General features: G+C 43.0%; 1 protein-coding gene across 7 annotated transcripts in view; it reads right to left on the bottom strand.

The window, feature by feature from the left end:
• The window catches only part of ST3GAL6 (ST3 beta-galactoside alpha-2,3-sialyltransferase 6), a 242,363-nt gene that overhangs the window by 186,003 nt on the left and 35,510 nt on the right, over positions 1 to 20,850 (bottom strand). The gene's annotated exons all lie outside the window — the stretch shown is intronic.

Here is a 20,850-nt window from a genome sequence, read left to right on the forward strand (position 1 = left end):
TCAGAGTTGCTATAAAATGTCCTTTTCAGTCTCACTTTTTGAAATAATAATATGCATTTGACAGAGCTTTTTTTTAAATGATATCACATTTTAATCGAGGCTGGCACTCGGCGGGGATGCGTCGCGTTCGCTCCCCGCTAATCTCCGCCCCCAGGACTTGACGCCGATCGTCACTAGGCGGTCCTGGGGGAGCCACCTTCCCGACGCCTGTCGGCATTAGGTGGTTGGGAAGGGGTTAAAACAGAAGGTATTTACGATTATTCAAGTTGGAGTGAGCCTTTAAGGTCTCCCACAATGCATCACTGCCGAATATGCAAATCATCCTTTGTTGTCCCTGAAAGCTGGCCACACCTCCAGATCTGCTGGAATACAATGATGTGTCATCTTGTTAATTGTACAGAACATTCATTTTACAACAAATTCTTATGCAGGATCCATTTCATAATGATTTGTTGAATGCGTATTAAAAAAAAAAAAAAAATAAATAAATATTCGGCCTGGAGTGAGTAACTGTCAGGCTGCAGAAGCTAATTTAAACCTCTATTCTCCTGTGTTAAACAGTTTAGACAGAAGCCAAAAGACATTACTAAAGATAAAAATCTCTCTTACATTTAATGTGTGCTTATCACCAAAGCTAAGCTCCTAAGGAGGACGCAAGCCGCATTCCATACTGCAAAGCATTCTGGGGCCCTCCCCTCGGCTGCTAAGGAGAAGACGGGATCAAGTTTCAGCAGCTTCTAAACTCACAGCACAGATAAATCTCCGGGAAGATTACTCTGCAGGAGTCCGCTATTGTTCCTAGCCACATGGCTCATTAATATTCACTGCACACTGTGTTATTCTGTACGAGCTGTTCTGTGATCAGAAGCAGGCAGGACATGACGACACATTTGGCTTCACAAACATGGAACCTGCCATGGGCTGTCAGGAGCATCATTCTCTGCATATACTATATACAAATTCTGTGAAATCCAAACGTGGACAGTGAAATGCATATGTAATGTAAGTACAGCCAATCTTTAGCTACTGATATATGTGTTTATTTTCTCTGAGACCTTATACCTAACAGCTCCTCTTTAATATACACAATTGATGTGCAAATTAGCAACAGCAATAAAAAAATAATGACTGGGCAATTCAAGTAAATATATGAGCGAGCCCTGAAGGAGAATCGGTGTTGCGAGTCACTGAATGATCAGATAAGGGAATGTCTGTCACACACTCCAGTGACCACATTCCTTACCACAGTATTTGTCCCATACCTAACTGCCACACCGAGGGACTCTCACCACAATGGTCTGTTTATTCTGTGTGACATACAGAGAACACACAGATATAGCCCAGCAGTCACTTGGCTTTGTAAAGTCCCTGATAGGCAGTTGAACAGCTAACTTATACTTAAAGGGGCACTATGGCAAAAAATTTTAAAATATGTGCAAACAAACAAATAAGAAGTACATTGTTTCCAGAGTAAAATGAGCCATAAAAGACTTTTCTCCTATGTTGCTGTCACTTACAGTAGGTAGTAGAAATCTGACAGATGCGACAGGTTTTGGACTAGTCCATCTCTTCATGGGGGGATTTCTCAGGGATTTATTTATGCAGAAACATTGCACCGCAAAGGACATTTCAAGTGGGGAAGGGGCCATAAAGCGGACCTGAACTCAGAACATCCTCTCTGCTCTAAAAGGTACGCAACAGCATAATAACCTTTAAAGAGAACCCAAGGTGGAGCAGATGGTGGGTAGATGGGACACAGACATGTTTTCTGCCTGATGAAATGCCTCTGTGTCCCCAAACCGCCGCTCTCTGCCCCCCCCCCCCCAACAGCCCCCCGAGATCAGCGACAATATTTGTCGTTATCTTGGAGGTAAACATTTGGGATTCCTTGTTTAAAACGCCCGCCATGGGCATTCCTGCAGGGTTTCCTGAGCTGCCATTGGGCAGCTCTCTGTCCCTGGCCACACCCCCAGCCACTCCCCCGCCTCCCTGCACGCTATGAGAGACACACAGTCTCTCAGTGCAGCGGCGTGAATCAAAGGTCACAGAAGTGAAAGCGGCCCACAGGAGCGGCGATTTTTGCAGCTACCTGATCCACTCAGCCCTGCGGATCGGGTAGCCTACCTTTTTTTTTGTTTGTTTGTTTTGTTTCTGAACCCACCTCAGGCTCTCTTTAAAGAAAAACATTTCTTAGAGCTTGCAGCACTCATGCAGTAAATCTGCAGTGTGTCATATGAGACATATTAACATCCTGTGCTTTCAAATGTGCTTATCTGCCATGGCAGTCAGCTGACACAGGGGAGAGATCAAATTACAACTTCACAGATGAGGGGGAATTAGACAGGCTAAACTCGCTAAATACTGTACATACACAGTGCATTTCTCTCAGTTTTCCTTCTGTCCTGTGCAAGAGCTCAGGTCCACTTTAAAGAGAACCTGTAACAGAAAAAAAGTTTCCCTGGGGGGTACTCCCCTCGGGAGGGGGAAGCCTTAGGGTCCCAATGTGGCTTCCCCCTCCCCTGTAGCTGCAGGCAGTCCAGCGCTGGCTCCCCCGAAGTGTCCCGCAATCCTGGCTCGACAAGCCTGACAAGCGCTGATAAATTTACCTTCCCTGGCTCTAGCGGGGGCGCTGTTGCGGCTCTCAGCACAGAGGTAGGCGAAAAAAGCCGATATCCGCCAGGTCCGCTCTACTGCGCAGGTGCAGGAGACTTGCGCCTGCGCAGTAGAGCGGCCCGGCTGCGGTCGGCTATTTCCACCTATCTCCGAGTGGAGAGCCGATACTGCGCCTGTGCTGGACCCGGGAAGGTAAATATTTACATCCCCACAGCTCAGGGAGCTTTATCGCCTCCGCCGTGACACACAGGAGGACGGGGGAAGCCTCAATAGGATCCGGAGGCTTCCCCCACCCGAGGTGAGTACCCCCCAGGGGAGGTTTTTCTCAGTACAGGTTTTCTTTAAAGGTAGCAGAAGGCATAAGAAGTTGAGTGTCTAGTTTTATGCCTAGTCAAAGAATCATTCTGGGGAGAACAAATTAACAAATCAGTTTTTGGTATGCAACTGCCATATTCAGGGCACTATGGTGAAAAATTGTAAAAATTTTGAATATCTGCAAACTTAGACAAATAAGAAGTATGTTTTTTCCAGAGTAAAATGAGCCATAAATTACTTTTCTCCTATGTTGCTGTCACTTACAGTAGGTAGTAGAAATCTGACAGAGGTGACAGGTTTTGGACTAGTCCATCTCTTCATAGGGGATTCTCAGCAAGGCTTTTATTCTTTATAAAGATATTCCCTAAAAAGGATTTAAACAATGATGCTGGCCAGCTTCCCTAATCGCTACACAGTTTTTTGGCAGTTGGACAGAGCAACTGCCATTCACAGTGCTTTTGAAAATAAATCCCTGAGAATCCCCTATAAAAAGATGGACTAGTCCAAAACCTGTCACTTCTGTCAGATTTCTACTACCTACTGTAAGTGACAGCAACATAGGAGAAAACTAATTTATGGCTCATTTTACTCTGGAAAAAAAATGTATTTCTTATTTGTATATGTTTGCACATATATTAAATTTGACAATTTTTCGCGTTAGTGCCCCTTTAAAATACAGGTGGAGATATTCTAGCCGAAGTGTTTGTAACTGTTCAGTCTTGTGACACAGTATTATTTCAAGCAGCACAGGAAGCAGCAGGACTTAAACAGGAAGCCGTGTTATCAGCCGGCTGGCTGAGCAAGGATGTGCGAAACACAAGACCGGAGGTCAGGAATTACAAATCCTTTCACAGGTAATACGGTTCACATGCAAGTGATTTAACTGCACATTCAGCCTTTTCCTTACATCTTAGTTGTTCCTGATGAAATTCAGCAGAAATGAACAATTTGCATGCCAAAATTACTTTTAAAGAGAAACTCGAACCAAGAATTGAACTTTATCCCAGTCAGTAGCCGATACCCCCTTTTACAAGAAAAATCTATTCCTTTTCACAAACGGACCATCAGGGGGCGCTGTATGCCTGATATTGTGGTGAAACCCCTCCCACAAAGAAATTCTGAGTACGTACTCTTGGCAGTTTCCTGTCTGTGAACCTTGCTGCATTGTGGGAAATGGCTGTTTACAGCTGTTTCCAACTGCCAAAAAAGCAAGCAGCAGCTACATCACCTGCCAACAGTAAAAATGGCACCATGTAATAAATGTCAGATGTCATGTAAATCAGGGATTTAAAAGATTTTACAATGGGCAAACACTGACTAAATCATTTATACATAATTATTGTACAAATGAAGCACTTTTTTTATTACATTATTTTCACTGGAGTTCCTCTTTAAGGTGCGAGGACTTTGACCTACTAGAGATTTCTACATCAAACAAAGTAATATCTGATGTGATTTTAGGGCCCGTTCCCACTGGTGCGCTTTTCATGCAGCATTTCAGCGCTTTGCGGATCACTGGCAATCAGAAAAGCGCTGTGACACTTGTATCTCTATGGTATCATTCTCATTACATCGCTTGCGATTTGTGAAAATCACAATCGCACTGCGCGCAGCATTTTTAGAGCGATCGGGATGACATTCTTCAAATGAGAATCGCAAAGTGTAAGCGCCACAAACTTGCAATGCAAGATTGAAATTGCTAGGTGATCGCAATTACGTTTTGCAATATCTAGTGTAAATGGGCACTAAGGGAATGCGATTTTGGCCCCTGCATTCCCCTGCTTCAGTCCTGCAGCTCCCTGGCATGTCACCTGACCCACATCGTGTCACATGACACATGGCAGCCGCGCAGAGGGGACTCAGCAAAGCAGCTGGGAGCTGCAGGACTGGAGCAGACCAGCACCTGAAGGATTTTTAAGTCGTTTCTGCTACGCTGGGCTCTGGAGAGGGATGTTAGTGTTAATTTTATGCCGGTTGCTTGACTTTTCAAGCAACCGGCAAGAACACAAATCCGGCATCAGGCAATACCCACCTGTGCCGGATAAATAAGACTCTACTGTAGCCTATGGCCAATGGCCTAGCAGATTGATTTTGGTTCTCAGGCCCGCAGCGTGGGAGCCAAAACTCCAAACACTACCTTAGGAAAATAACATGAAGCAGAAGATGCATAAATATAATTAAGACGTGAGGTAAAAAAATAAGCTGCTGTTGTATAATTACAGGTCATTACCAGGCCTCAGCACCACAGTAAAGCACAGCCAGCCTTAAATTTTCCTTTTTCAGCCTGTGCTAATTAAGTCTGCTGAGAAGCCGAGTGTCGCGTGAAAGATGCTCACATCTGCAGCGTCGCAGCAACACGCGGGATGGGCCTATTCTGACAACAGTATGTCTGTTTACAGTGAGTAATCCGTAGTGCTAAGTTGCCCATCCATTACTTGATTTTGCGGGCCTCAACAGGGCCACCTGATCAATCTTTCAGTCGATTCCTGGCTAAACTCGATCAGGTGCGCAGTGGTAACAATGTCACAACGACATAGGATCCAGAGGCTTTCCCCTTCCGAGGTAAGTACCCCCCCCCGGGGCTCTTTTTTCCCATACAGGTTTACTTTAATGGGAACTGCTTGCTTAAAAAAGAAACCAGATACTTACCCAAGGAGAGGGAAGACTCTGGGTCCTAATGAGCCATCCCTCTCCTCTCCCGGTGCCCTAGGTGCTGCGCTGTCCCCGGGAGCAGTATTTGACTAACTTGGTCAAATACTGCTCCTTCCCCCATGCGAAGGGGACTTCGGAAAGTCTTCGGGAGCCTGAGTGCTCCTGAAGACGGGCCGCTCCACACTACACACGTGCGAATGCCCCCTCTCTCGCACACTCGTATGGAGCCACCTGTCTTCGGGAGGACTCTGCTCCTGAAGTCCCCCGCGGGGGGGGGGGGGGAATTTAAATGGGCGAGCCAACGCTGCACCAAGGGCACCAGGAGAGGAGAGGGAAAGCTCATTAGGACCCAGAGCCTTCCCTCTCCTTAGGTAAGTATCTGGTTTCTTTTTTTAAACCAGCGGTTTCCATTGGCTTTAAAGTGGACATAAACTCTTGCACAGGACAGAAGGAAAAAGAAATGCACCCTCTATGGGGTCAATTCATAAAGCATTACCACATGCAGTAATGCAGAAAACAGCTGACTTTACCCAGCATTTAGGAAATGTCAATTTATAAGGCTGAAATTATAGAGCAGCGAGGTAAATTACCGACTTGTGCAGTAATTACCACAACACAGGTCAGTAAATGTCAATTCGTAAAACCTACAACAAGCGATAAAGCCACGAAAAAAGAGTGAAGTCAGCATGAAACATGAAATGGGCCTACACCACCTACAAACAGCCACAGAGTACATATTTATAATATAGGCAATGTTACAGTTTCCTTGGAAACGGACACATTTTTGTGGTTAAAGATGAAGAAGTGGTGTGTAAACACCAAGCACACCAGTTTCACTAAAGCTGCTTAGGGACCTACCCCCAACCACCTAAACACTCCAACTATGTACAAAACTCTACCTGCATTATACAACACTGACTTTTCTGCTGATTACAGGACAATGTAGATCCATTGGATGCTTCCGGATGCCTTTTTCTTAAACAGTTTCGTATTTACTTGGAATAATACGTCAATCTTTTTACGTTTACTTGTTCTCTCTTTACACTGTTTAAGTCATGAGGGTGTTGCCTAGTATAAACTGGATTACGGTATTTCGGTACACAGAGCTACAATCACCTAACAAGCTAGTTCTACTTAAGGGGCCCATACACTGGTCGATTTCAGCCATCGATCGATCAACCTATTCTATGGAATCGATAGATCAAAAATCAATTCTATCAAATCTATCGATCGTTTTGCGGCCAATTTCGATCGATTTGATCTGACAGGATGGAAAATCTAGGTCGATCTGCTGCTGGCAGCGGATCGATGGCCGGTAGAGTTGCATTGGATCTAGTGGTCCAAGAATGCTTTTAGATTGATTTCCAATAGATTTCAGAATGAAATCTATTGAAAATATGTTCCTAGTGTGTGGCACACATCAGATAGATTCCTTGTCAGATTCAACTTGGCATCTGACAGAAATCTATCAGATGGTCGAATCTGCTGCAAATCTATAAGTGTATGGCCACCTTTAGCAATTTTAGTCTATAATTTCGTACACATTTGAAAGAATATTTATTTAATTAGGCATGATAACTTTTTTAATGGAAAAAAAAAATGTGGCAGTGTTCACAAAGTCAAAATTAAAAAGTATTTGCTATATGTAGAAGCCAATAGAGAGAACCCTACGCCCTTTTTCTCACATCCCAAACTTCCAACCCGTTTGAAGCCAAGCATTATGATTGGCTCAAAATTTATAGAGTAGCGCTCAAATCTGGTTATCGACTCCACAGGCACTATGATGTCATACCTTCTTGGAAAAACAATAGTCAACCACCTCTGAAATGCACATAGTGCTCCCCCTAAAGCCCCATCTACACATCACAATTCCACATGCAATCGATATCGATTAAATCTGACATGTCTGATCGGGACTCGATCGATAGTGTGATCGATTTTGGTTAGGTATGAATGGAAAATCGACCACACTATCTATTGAGTCCCGATCGGACATGTCGGATTTAATCAATCCAATCGAATTCGATCACTCGCACATGGAACTGTATCGTGTAGATGAGGCTTAAGGGTAACGACTCAACAGATGCCGAGACCTCCAGTCTATTTGCGCTTGCGCAGTGTATGGCCACCACCAGCCTCTCAGGCAATCTCCGTCTGCCTTCCTCCTCCCTCCTGTAGAGGGTCTTCCAGCACACCTCACAAAGCAAAAAAAGCTCCAAATAGCGTAAACATACCCTCAGGGCTTTTTATTAAAAATATTTAAAAATATGCCTAGCACTTTAGGACACAAATAGCAGTGTGGGTATCGAGATATGCCACCGCCGCCGGACCAGCCTCACTAGGGGGGCAATGGACTTAGCTATACCTGTTAAGCTACCCGCTCGGGCCCCACAAACTTACTGCATTAAAAACAAACAAAGTTGGGCTCAGCTTGCAGCTCAAACCTCACAGCCAGAGTCGGGCCATTGCTACGGCAACTCATCAGGGGCTTTTTCAGGTAAACTTTACCAATGTTTTGTGGATATACCCTGACAGTATGTCACTTGTGAAAAGACTACGACCTATTCTCAGTGACGAGATCAGGACAACAAGAAGATGAGGTACAAAACAGAAAAAGGAACTTGACATTTTCTAACCCCTCTCCCTGCTAATGCCAAAACTCAGAAAAAATAATTCTGACCTAAATTTAAACTTACACACGGAAGCCAGGATTTTATCAGAACCTTGTACACTAATTTCTTTCAGGGATAAAGGTCATGTGTGAAGTACCCACAGATTGAAGTACTTTGCCATTTGCTGAAGGGTAAGGATTCCCCTTTGGGGACAAATGCATTGTGTGTAACAGCAAGCCTGTGCCAACAACTGTGCTGTGACATGTCCAATAATGTTTTAAAGAGGCACTTTTTCTCTTGTCAACAATGTGTTTTAAAAATAATCAACTAACAAATGAGGAGTAAATAGTAAAGGGCACATACAGTGAAAAATGACCTAACATAAATCGGCACATCTCATATCATTAACCGCAAATCTTTTTTTACTTGAGTAAACATGTTCCTCCCTCTCACTAGGAACAGAAAGCATCGCTCCCCCATTTCCCATATTTCTACTTCCTGTGACTTCCCCTCTGCTGCAAAAGGAGAGGAAGCCAGGGAGTGAATGGGAGGAACAGTTACCAAGGACTGAGTGTTATCCCAATCTGTAGCGGATACCCCATTTCCCACCAGAAGTCTTTACCTTTTCTCAAATAGATCATCAGAGAAATCTGTATGGTTGCTATTGTGATGTAGCCCCTCCCACAGTCTGATGTCAGCACCTAGGTCCTGACATCACACTTTGGGAGCCTCTTGTTGCAATGTGGGAATTAACGGCTGTTTTCAACTGTGCGTATGTATGTATGTATGTATGTATGTATGTATGTATGTATGTATGTATGTATGTATGTATGTATGTATGTATGTATGTATGTATGTATGTATGTATATATATATATATATATATATATATATATATATATATATATATATATATATATACATACATACATATACATATACACACACATACATATATATATATATATATATATATATATATATATATATATATATATATATATATATATATATATATATATATATATATATATATATATATATAACCTTTAGCCTGTTGCAATGTTAGGAGGTGTGGGTACAGATAATGGCAGTTCTTTAGAGGTCTGCCAGTAATAAAGATGAGAACATGCAGGGCAATTGTGGATCAAACACAATATGAACAATCTACATGGTGAATATCAAACTTTTGTTGATATTTTGCAACGTATTTATTTTTTTCCCCCTTTTTGCTAAAGTTCCTCTTTTTTCAGTTGATTTTAATTCGCTTTTTCATTTCATGCTAGCAATTTGTACAGCATTTCCGATTTTTCATTTTGGAGGTAGTAAAATCTCTGCAAAATAGTTTTGGACGAGCGACTGAAAAGTGATTTTGCAGCGATCCTTAAGCTGGCCACTAACGGTCCAATTTCTAGTGAAAAATCGTTCGAGCGATCAGAAATTCTGATCGGACGAAAAATCGTTCACTACACCATCAACTAACCAATCATTGCTTCCTATCTATCACGACCACCAAGGAAATCCAAATTTTCGTTGACGAAAATTCATTCAGGCGACATGTTTTTCACTCGTTCATAATCGATTGTGTCCACCAATGGAGATTATTTACAACCAATCCGATCAGAATTTCTGATCGCTCGAACGATTTTTCGCTAGAAATTGGACCATTAGTGGCCAGCTTTAAAGGGGCAATACGGCAAACAATTGTAAAATTTAAAGTATGTGCAAACATGGACAAATATGAAGTATGTTTTTTCCAGAGTAAAATAAGCCATAAATGGCTTTTCTCCTATGTTGCTGTCACTCACAGTAAGTAGTAGAAATCTGACAGAAGTGACAGGTTTTGGACTAGTCCATCTCATCATAGGGGATTCTCAGCAAGGCTTTTATTCTTTATAACGATATTCCCTAAAAAGGATTTAAACAATAATGCTGGCCAGCTTCCCTGCTCGCTACACAGTTTTTGGCAGTTGGACAGCGCAACTGCCATTCACTAAAAGCATCTGAAAATAAATAAATCCCTGAGAATCCCCGATGAAGAGATGGACTAGTCCAAAACCTGTCACTTCTGTCAGATTTCTATTACTTACTGTAAATGACAGCAACATGGGAGAAAAGTAATTAATGGCTCATTTTACTATGGAAAAAACGTACTTATTTGTTTGTTTGCGGATATTTTAAATTTTACAATTTTTCGCCATAGTGCCCCTTTAACTTTGTTTTGGATCGTAAAAAATGCTGCAGTACCAGCGATTGCAATTTACTTCCATTGACTTTCATTAACTTAGTGTTTGTGGAATTGCAGGTGATTCCAAAGTGCATTTGAAACACCTATCCTATATAATAATACCTAAGTGTCCCTGTGTGTGTGTGTCCCTGCTTCCAGACCTGACAGTTTGCTGTCTGTGAACCTCATTGCATTGTGGGAAATAACAGCTTTTTCCAACTGCCAAGCAAGCAACATCTCCCTGTGTGCATATACTTTGGACAGCGATGGGGATGGGCAATCAGGACGCAGCTTTGCACGCATTGTGGGGGGGGGCAAGCGGCCGTGGCCTAGCGCCCTTTTTTTATGGGTGGGCCTTTTTATTAGTACTTTTAATGATTATTCTGAAAAAGAAGGTTCAGATGACAGCTCTAGGTACCCAATTTTTAAAGAACAATTGTTTTTCAATCAGATTATTCCATACTGAATTCACAATCTTATTCCTTTGCTGTGCTATGCATTATTATTATTATTGTTTAGTATTAATATAGTGCTGAGATCTTCCGCAGCGCTGTACAGAGTATATAGTTTGATACTTAACTCTCCCTCAGAGGAGTTCACAATCTAATCCCTGCCATAGTCACATGTCTATGTATGTATCGTGTAGTGTATATATTGTAGTCTAGAGCCAATATTAGGGGGGGAATAAATTAACTTATTTGTATGTTTTTGGGAAGTGGTAGAGAACCAGAGCGCCCGGAGGAAACCCACGCAGACACGAGGCGAACATTCAAACTCCATGCAGATAGTAATGCAAAGCAAAAAGGTAGACCGCTACACTTACGTGTGTACACAGATGGGAGCAGGGAGATCAATGCCAAAAGTCCATAAATATCCAAGGAAGTCCCGATACACCAAGAGGTAGGGTGAAGTAGAAAAAATACTTTATTGTAAATCCATCTTAATCCATCACCAGTGTACAAGTAAAAAGCTCACGCGTATCGGAGCGATGTGTGGCTCCTTAATCATAGCATGCAGATAGTACCCTGGCTGAGATTCGAACCAGAGACCCAGTGCTGCAAGGCAAGAGCACTAACCACTACGCCACCGTGCTGCCCCTCCATGCATGGCTATGGGGATTAGTATGGGTGCTTCAGAAAACCGCAACATGCATCATATAGTTTTTTTTTGCGATTCGACAGCATCGTATTGATTTCAATAGGCTGCAATTTTGAATCAGAAATTGCGTGCATAAAACGTCCGAGGTTCGCAGCTAATGTAAATAGGCCCTAATACGTCACATACAGCGGTAAAGAGAAACATGTAATGTAAGTACTTTGCAGACACAGACGTAAAAGCACCACATGGATCTATTACAGGACAGTGCAGTCGGCATCTCGGTTTGTCACATACGAGACTCACATGAGGGATTCAGAGGTTTCAGCATCACAAATGACATGAATGCTAAACTAGCTAAAATCTCACCAATTCTATTTCTTAACCCGGCTAACTGAGCGATGGGAAAGGAATGGAGGAAATGACATCGAAAATGAACCTTACCACAGGAAACACAACTACTTCCTAATATATACTGCTGACACGCTACGGAGAGTACATGGTTACTCTACTGATCTGTGAGCTAAGATGCTGCAAGGGTTATCGATGGGGGATGGGGTGAGGGGAGAGAGAAAGTAAGTGTGCGTGCGTGCGTGCGTCTGTCTAAAGGTGGCCACACACCATACAATTTTTTTTAAAAATCTGTTTAATTTAAGAATTGCAATCATTTTTCTGACCGATTGTAACATTTCAAAAATATGACCAATGTACCACACACCTATGTTAAATTTTTCCCCAATGATGATAAAAATGATTGGAAACTAACAAAATTGCTAGGGTGTGTATATTAATAAATTGACAATCTAACACACACCATACAATCTTTAGAAAGATTGAAGAAAAATATCTGGCATTCCAGATCAATAAAAATTGAAGAAAACAGGAAATCTGATCGGATTTTGCAGTCGATTGAAAAAAAAGCTTTCAATTTTTTTCGGGAGATCCGATCGTTTTTATCGAATTACTGTAAAATCGGATCATTTTATTGTAACGTGTGTGGCCACCTGAAGAGTGGCCACACACACAATACAATATAATGGTCCGACATTAAAGCAATTTGATAAAAATGATCGTTTTGCAACATTGTATGGTGTGTGGTAGACTGACAATTTCGTAATGTAGAGAAGCAAAAAGTTTTTTCAAAGTTTTCAATCATTTGTATCATAACTGAGGAAAATTTGAGCGTAGGTGTGTGGTACATTGTAACATTTGACAAATCCAACTAATCAATCTGAAAAATGTATTGTAATTCTCAGATTGAAAAGCGATATATAAAATTGTAAGGAGCGTGGCCACCTTTAGTTTGCAGTTATTACAATGTATAGTTAGTAGTGTGATGTGATTATTAATGAGCTATGTGTAAATAATGCCTTGGGGCCACTGTGTGGCTTTAACTGACCCTGGTTTTCTGTACAATTAGTAAAAATCAGCTTGTAGGCCGGAAGAGGGTGAGGATTAGCGATAGTCATGTCTAGGACTAGAACTAATGGAGAAGCATGTGATCGGTTTGGTCAGGTGATAGATATGCAAGTCTCTGATTTGCTAGTCATGATCATGTGTTAAAGCAGGATGTGATCACTCACAGCAAATCAGAGCTTTGCAAATCCATCAGCTGATCAAACAAATCACATGCTTCTCCATGAGTTCTCCTAAGGCCCGAACAAACAGGCTGACTGATATTGCCCGTCGGGTGATCAGGACCTGATCCCTCAGGCTACATCAATGAGCTGGACTATACAGATGCATGCCAGCTGCACAGCTGACGACATGTTTTGATGCTATGCGGGAAGGCAGAGGGACGGAGTGCGCGCACGTGACGTCGCACAATGGGCGGGGCAAACAAAGCAATCGGCTGTCACTTGCCTTAGCTGATCGCCGGGCAGATCCCTAGCCAAGCAGCAGCTGTTCATCAGGGGCTGCTGTACACACGCCGGATAATTGCCTCATGTGGTCGTTATCGGCCGCCTCAGTCATGACCATCACCAGTCAGGATCACCTGACAGATCTTAGTACAGGAAATGGTTACTGAGTGAGTCAATTGCAGTCTTGGCGGTCTGGCTGAGGTTAGTGCTGTGTTTTCTATAGGCATTTCCTGACCAGGGTTTTTCCACAGTATCAATGACCTTATCATGGAGGAAGGAAGTAATGGGGTCCATCCTGCCCTTCCTCTCATAGACCAAGACTAGCACAAAACACGAGGCGGATGCATCCAGATCACGGGCAGCACTGAGCATACATACAGCTGAACAATGCACTCCTACAGCTACGTGGAAAAGCAATGCTTTAAGAGGAACTGTAGTAAAAATAACAATGAATAAAATTGCCTAATTTTTACAATATTCATTAATAGATCATTTAGTCAGTGTTTGACCATTGTAAAATCTTTCCTCTCCCTGATTTACATTCTGACATTTATTACATGATGACATTTTTACTGCTGGCAGGTGATGTCACTGGAAGGAGATGCTGCTTGCTTTTTTTGGCAGCTGGAAACAGCCAGTTCACAGACAGGAAACTGCAAGGACCATGGTCCTCACAGTTTCCTGTTGAAGGGGTTTCACTACAATATCAGCCATACAGAGCCCCCTGACGATTAGTTTGTGAAAAGAATAGATTTCTCATGGTAAAGGGGGTATCAGCTATTGATTGGGATGAAGTGCAATTCTTGGTTACGGTTTCTCTTTAAGCAATACCAGTTGCCTGGCAGCCCAGCTGATCTTTTTGCCTGCAGTAGTGTGAATCACACCAGAAACAAGCATGCCGCTAATCTTGTCAGATCTGACAATAATGTCACAAACACCTGATCTGCTGCATGCGTGTTTAGGGTGTATGGCCAAAAGTATTTGCGGCAGAGGATAAGTAGGATAGCCAGGTAACTGGTATTGCTTAAAGGACATCCGAGGTGAAAATAAACTGATGAGAAAATGTTTTTATTTATCCCTCAGTCTCCTAAAAACGGCTATCCCACAGTTTTACTTTACATTTCAATCTAGTTTTTACGTTTTTACTGTTTCATTGTCTCTGCTCAATGACACCTTCATTAAAGTAAGCCAGAGCTCATATCTATGAATTATTTCTTGCTCTCAGAAGCCATTTACTGACAGGAAAGTGTGTTATGGCTGTAATTACTTATCAGTGAGGGTTATGCTGAGGGATATTCTGTCTGACCCAGACAGAAACTGTCACTTACATACCTGATGTTTAACTTTTTCAGGCAGATAAAGAAAAAAAAAAAGCAACACAGCCTAGTTATTTGTGTGCTTGGCACTGTACATACCCATGTCTATCTCATTATATCACACGTCAACTCGCTTGTCCTTTAAAAGGAAATAAATATGGCAGCCTCCATATCACGCTCTCGCTTCAGTTGTCCTGGCGTTACGCCTCGGCCTCCTTCCTGCAACATGGGCACGGCTGATTTCCCCTGCGTGCACACACAAATGCATGCGCACATGCCCCTCCCCACTCACCCTTCCTCCTCTTCTCTCTGAAGACCGCATGTGTGCTGCGCATGCACACCAGGCACAGGGACACAACAGGACTCAGAGACAGGGAGTTTATAAGATTGTCCAATTTATATTTATTATAAGAATAATACCTTAAAGAGAAACCTAGACTAAGAACTGAACTTCATCCCAATCAAATCAGTAGCTGATACCCCCTTTTACATGAGAAATCTATTCCTTTTTACAAACGGATCATCAGGGGGGTTCTGTATGGCTGATGTTGTGGTGAAACCCCTCCCACAAGAAACTCTGAGGACCATGGTACTCCTGGCAGGTTCCTGTCTGTGAACCTTGTTGCACTGTGGGAAATAGCGGTTTACAGCTGTTTCCAACTGCCAAAAAAGCATGCAGCAGCTACATCACCTGTCAGCAGTAAAACATGTCACCATGTAATAAACGTCAGAATGTAAATCAGAGATTTAAAATATTTTACAATGGGCCAACACTGACTAAACCATTTATATATAATTATTGTAAAAATTAAAGCACTTTTTATTACATTATTTTCAGTGGAGTTCCTCTTTAAGTAGAACACTCACAGTTATCCATAGGTGTGCAGACAAAGCAAAACAGTTTTAATCAAGAAAACCCAAGGCAAAACTGCAAAAAGCTAGACAGGTGTGGCAGCAGCCTAACAGGGGTGTGGCTTGTACCGATCGGCAAGGTGTGACGCACTGCACCGTTTTGTGCCTATAGGCTCATAAGATGTAAATCTGGCACTGGTGATCTCATCTGCAGTGCTCACAGTTATAGTAGTCTGATTACAGTGATGGATTTTCCTTCAGCTCACTATAGCGTCTCCACGCCACTAACAGAGAGTGCGGTATTATACCCATCTCTCCATCGGCTCAGTTGAGTCTTGTTTTGATTCAGAGCCAGCCTCCTGCCATTGCCACTTCATGTTTATTTCACGGTGTCAATAGGAGGAGGAGACTCAGGACTGATGCAGTGAGATTGGGCGCCTCCGCTCCTGCATGATGTTAATCTGGGCGCTGGGACCAGATATAGGGAACGTGTCAAAAGTGGACCTGAACTCTTGCACAGGGCAAAAGGAAAGCCTAGAGAAATGCACCGTGTGTGTATTTAGAGAGTTTAGCCTGTCTAATTCCCCCTCACTTTTGACTAATCACCACTGTAATTTGATCTCTCAGCTGTGTCAGCTGGCTGTCTCAGCAGAGCAGCTGATTTGTAAACACAGGATGTTAACCCTATGTCTGCTTCCATGAAAGCAGGAAGCAGACAGGCTGCAGATTTATTGCAGGATTTGTATCAGCTGTAACAAAGATATTTTTTTATTTAAAGGTTATTATGCTGTTGCTTATCCTTTAGAGCAGAGAGGAAGTTCTGAGTTCAGGTCCATTTTAGGCTTGCCATATATAGGTCAACGTGGCCATAACATCTGATCAGAGTGGCATCTGTCTGATGGAATCCCTCCACACACTGCACATAGATTTTCCAACGGCAGCATTGCACTACTCGCTGCAGTGCAATGCTATGGGCCATCAATCTGCTACCAATCAACATCTTCCATCCCGTATGATCAACTGATTAAACCGATTTCGTCCGAGAATCGATCAGTCTGCGATATTGGGACATTGATTTCAAGCTAATTCAAACGATCAAATTGGGCAGATATCAATGGGAAAAAATCAACTAGTGTATGGCCAGCTTCTCAGCATAGGAACCTAGCATGTGTACAGCAGTCCAAATGCGTTTCCTAAAGATCAGAGTGACGCATCGTCTCAGCCAAGAGCAGAGTTCTCCTTGCCCCTCCCACTGAGTGTCAGCCCTCCTCCTCCTCCATAGCAACAGAACGTGTCACTAGCCTGTGTACAGCGCTCACCCCACAACCTTCACCCGAGGGATCGGCTAAAGATCCCTGCCACTGACTGTACACATGTGCAACTTATCCGCTCAACTATCGTCCAAACCTGGTCTGTTGGACGACAGTTGGGCATGTGAACACGTGGCAAAGGACGAGACGAGCGACTGACAACAGGTGGATTGCCTAATTGAACAGGCAGTTCAACTCAAGCGACTGTTGGGCTGATGTCATGCAGTTGGCATTGTGTTTTGAATGTGGCCACATTGTGCAGTCCGTCATTTTTCTTGTGTGCGCAGTATGCAAATGAGTTCGGTCAGTTGGTTGGTGCGTGAAAAAAAGTTGAGCAATCGCTTGGTTGTGTGGTGGTTTGTCATGTTGGTCATGCAGAAAAGGTTGCACATGTGTACGAGCATTAAAGTACCCCTGAACTGAAAGGGGGTCTGATTACTAAGGGTGTCATTTGGTGAATGGTGCTGTGACATATGTCACAGCACCATTCCCTCTGTGCACTGCCCCCAGGGGTCCGCGTTATAGTCAGCCAAAGTCTGTCTGATAAGAACGTCAAATATGGGCGGGAAGGAAATGGCAGTTATCCTCCCTAGGAACGCCCCCTTATACCGCTGTACTTTAAAGCCCTGTAAAAAAAAAAAAAAAAAAAAAAAAAAAAACCACAACAATGCATAACTCACCTACTCCTTGTACCTGTCGCTGTTTTACAGGGCTTTAAAGGGAACCTGAACTGAGTAAAATTATTAAAAATAAACACATGACGTAGCTGCAAATGAATATTAAAATACTTACCTCACTGTCAGTTCCTCTCAGAAGCTCACCATTTTCTTCTTACAGTGATCCCTTCCAGTTCTGACAATATTTTGTCAGAAATGATATATACCAGTTGCTGTCAGTTATATATCAGCTGCTGTCAGTTACAACTGAATGTGCAAGTTAATGTCAATGTTTCCCTATAGCCTCCCTAAGTGGGACATATTACAGTTTAACAGTGTGCTGACTAGGAAACTGTTATGGGGTAATGGCCATTTTCAAAATAGAGGACACAGAATTCCATCGATCACAGTGGACAAACAAGACACAGGAGAAAAGAAAGAGATTGATCAGTTGACTACACAGGAGGTAAGTAGGACTTGTTTATGTTTATTTTTACTTTTCATTTTCAGTTCAGGTTGTCTTTGAAGGCTACCTTAGTCCTAAATAGAATCGGAAATGGACGCCCTGGGTGTGTGCTACGGCTTCCCGCGGACTTACTGCGCCTGTGCCGGCCAGGGCTTTAGAACGAGGCAGTTTACAGATGATTGGAAGGAGACACACCGAGCTACGGGAGGTGCGGTAAGCCTATGCGCACCTCCACACACACAGCACATCCAATTCTGATTCTATTTAGGACTTATGCTGGATACACATGGTGCGTTCGCGCACTCGATTTTCCCGTCGATTCCCGTCGATTTGTTTATTTCCAACATGTCCGATTTGGATTTCGATGGATCGTTAGGTCGATTTGGCATACTTTGCATGCGAATCGACCTAACAATCCATCGAAATCCAAATCGGACATGTTGGAAATAAACGAATCGACGGGAATCGTCGGGAAAATCGAGTGCGCAAACGCACCGTGTGTATCCAGCATAAGGTATCTTTTAGGCTGGTTTCAAACTGCATATTGGCATGAGCGTTGCGGCACACCCGCCGCACCACATCGCCAAAAACAGGCCTTCAGGGGACACTGCATTAGTGCACGGTATTCCCTGTCTGGCATATGACCAAGCAGGAAGTGACGCTTCAGGTATGTGGAAGTGCACGGAAACAAAGCTTCCGCGCATGCGTGCCGCGACGTTGCAACGCTAACCCTGCGTCTCCACAGACTATTCCGGGCCGACGCTGATTGACGCAGCAGCGGGGGAACGTAGTTCTGCGCTAGCATAACATCAGGCACTTCCAGCGCAACGTACCGCAACGTGCAAAGTATGAGCTTCCCCACAGACTTTCATTAGGCTACGGTAGCAGTGCGGCAATTTGCCACACCGCAACAATGTGAAAAGGCTTACAGTAGGGTACAGGGGTACTTTAAGAGGCTTTAGCGTCCTTTGACTTCAGCCAATCAAAAAGCTCATACGTGGATTAAAAACTCCGACAGTGAGCTTCTTACCCAGGCAAACATCTGTTTCTGGGGAAGAGCTTGAAAAATCAATAACTCAGGGCAAGAAACATGAACTATTGCAAAACAAACTAATTCGTAATAGCTGAGTATTCCTCTTGTGCAGAGACGCTGTGTGAGAAGTAAGGTGCAGCCAAGGAGTTTGAGCCTGAAACATTCAGGGCATGTGTAAGAGCGAGCACATGTTCCAGCATGCCGGGCAGGGAGGCCGCTGAGTCTACTGCAAATATCATCCTGCTGTGACTGCTCTGGAAACGAGCCGACAAGCGAGCCAATTGTCTGGCTGCCCGTAACGGCTCACAGCCGGCCAGCGGTAACTGTGTGTGCTGGACGGGCTCATTCAGTCCTTTCCGCCGGGAACACGGTGCAGGTACATTACTATCTGGGAAGAGGAACAGTGAATCACTTTCCTTGTTGGAACCGAACACAAACTGATTTCTTAAATTTTTCCCACCAAAGGAAAGCCACCAGGTAATCACAGATGTGACAGATGTGTCCAGTCTCTGCCAAACTGCAGATTAAAGTCAATGTCTAGACAGAGTTTAGCTTTTAGCTTTGGCTACGGTAGAGAATGGCTAAAGCTTTCGTTAAAGTGGGATAAAACTCTGATATGACATTCAATAAAAATGTGTTTTCCTACTTTTTATTTAGTAATATTGTCGGTTTACAAATTACAAGGTCACAAAGTACAGTTTATCTGCTCTGAAAGCAGTCATTGCATAGCAGCTGTATTTATATATTAAAATCTATCAAGTGATCACTTCTCAGCTGCACACATGCTAGAAGCAGAGAGAGCTCAGTTTCAGCACTTGGCTAATGTTTACTAAATGTATCTGACAAAGGAAAGTAAATACAAGAGGATGTTATCACATCTTCGAATTTGTCCAGAAGCTGCCCACTGTAACAAGGAGCTTTCCACTGAAGAACAAAGTGCTGTGTTTAACTGTTTGAATGCTGCTTTGCTACAATTTTTTTCTTTCTGTGGTAGTAGATTTTATGCTGTAGATAATCTTTTAGAACAAGGAGGAAATGCTGGCCGCGTATGTGCACAACAAAGGACTGTTGGTAAGTTGAGCCCTGTGTTATACATAGTGAAACGTGGATAAATGATTTACCTCTGAACAGCTCTGGATTTGGACATATAGTGTAAACAATGTTTTTTGCTTTTAACTTTTTTAATCTACTTACCACAGTTTACACAACAAAAATATATCATAACCAGTGGCATCACAATAGGCCCCAGTGCAACTGCACCGGGGCCGTCCCTTAACGTCACTATTAGCTCTTTATTGGTCCTGTGCTGGTAATGATCCATTCTATAGATGCTTTGGATAGTGGTAATCATTAACAAAAAACCGGGAGAACATACAAACTCCATGCAGAGAGTGCTCTGTCTTGGAACCGACGACCCAGCGCTCGAACTAGAAACAATTATTATCACCCTGATCATAGAAGCGATTACCGTATGTAGTGGCCTTGGCATTGATCAGATCTCAGCAGAAATTGGTTCACAAAAATAAATGCAAAAATCGCCACCGCTAGCTTTGAACAAAGTAGCGAGCCGTGGTCAATCCCATATTACATCGATAAACAAATCTGCCTTTTTCATGCAACCTCAGATTGCTATTTTGCCTGAAAAGGACTGACTGAGGTCCCCAAATTATTCCAATGTGATTCAACAAATCAAACCTCTATTCAACTAAAAACATCTACTAGCGTAGGATCGGCATTAGATAGATCCCCGGCAGACTAACGCCTGGTACACACCATGCAATTTTCCTTCAGATATACGGTCAAAAAGATAATTTCTGACAGGTCCAACCGGATTTCCGATC

This window comes from Hyperolius riggenbachi, chromosome 2, assembly GCF_040937935.1.
Source record: "Hyperolius riggenbachi isolate aHypRig1 chromosome 2, aHypRig1.pri, whole genome shotgun sequence".
NCBI classification, from domain to species: Eukaryota; Metazoa; Chordata; class Amphibia; order Anura; family Hyperoliidae; genus Hyperolius; species Hyperolius riggenbachi.